At 41.7% G+C, this 913-nt stretch overlaps 1 protein-coding gene across 3 annotated transcripts in view; it reads right to left on the bottom strand.

Annotated features, from left to right (window-relative positions):
* The window catches only part of LOC122244796 (uncharacterized), a 6,748-nt gene extending 6,456 nt beyond the window's left edge, over positions 1–292 (bottom strand). Inside the window, exon 1 of one of the 3 annotated variants that reach the window (XM_043002771.2) lies at positions 222–292. The gene's annotated coding sequence lies outside the window, so the exon portion shown is untranslated. Of the gene's footprint in view, positions 1–87 lie in introns of all 3 variants that reach the window. The other 2 variants (XM_043002770.2, XM_086546065.1) reach the window with 2 other exon arrangements.
* Positions 293–913: the final 621 nt, after the last annotated feature.

Genomic DNA, 913 nt, shown 5'->3' on the forward strand with positions numbered 1-913 from the left:
ACACGATGAAAACGAACACAGTAAGAAAAAAAAAAACACTAGTGAACAATAAAGATAATAATAACACCAGCAATGACAGATGACAACCTCGGTCACTGCCCCAGATCTGAAATAGTAGAGTGATGTCACCACCCGTTCCTAACACTGGCAAGCGAGAGAGGATCGAAATAGCCGGAGTCACTCACAAACTTTAACACGCCCGCTTATACAGACACACACACCTTCCTCGCTCGGCGTAGCAACACACTGTGCAAAGTGATATGTCAACGGAGCTCATTATGAAAACGTCTTCGGTAAAACTTGTCGTACCGTATTTCCTGTGGCTTGATGAATGAATAATGGTGATAGAGATCGTTATGTATAAACTGAAGGATTGAAGGACAGGATGCGATATTGATGATAGCATTACATGTATATATATTTCTTTTTATACATTACCTGGTTAAAACACAAAAAAAATATAATGTGGCAACAGCGAATTCAAGTCATGCATTGAGGGGAGGAGGGGGGTGGGGGAGAGGAGGAGGAAAGGAGGGGGAGGGGAGGAGGAAAGGAGGGGGAGGGGAGGGGAGAGCAGAGGTGGGGAGGGAGGCCGGGAGGGGAGGAGTGATTGGAGTAGATGAGTAATGAAGGAGAGGGGCGTAGAGAGTGTGGGGTTTTCTTGCCACATTCGTGCAGTAAATACAGATGTCCTTTGGGGTGGCCATTGAAACACGTGGTGTTGTTGTGCGTCTGCTAATTTATTCAGAAAATTATATTGATATATAATGATTAACACTACTGTTTCAATGCAGTTAAAATATATAGTCTTCATAATGGAAATACATACACCTGATAAATGGTGTAATATAAACTAAACATGTCTTTCTTGTAGTAAATAAGCGTAAAATAAAAAACATCAAATATTGGTGGA

The sequence above is a fragment of the Penaeus japonicus genome, unplaced genomic scaffold (assembly GCF_977035675.1).
Source record: "Penaeus japonicus unplaced genomic scaffold, GWHDUDI00000001_assembly GWHDUDI00000002, whole genome shotgun sequence".
Taxonomy (NCBI): Eukaryota; Metazoa; Arthropoda; class Malacostraca; order Decapoda; family Penaeidae; genus Penaeus; species Penaeus japonicus.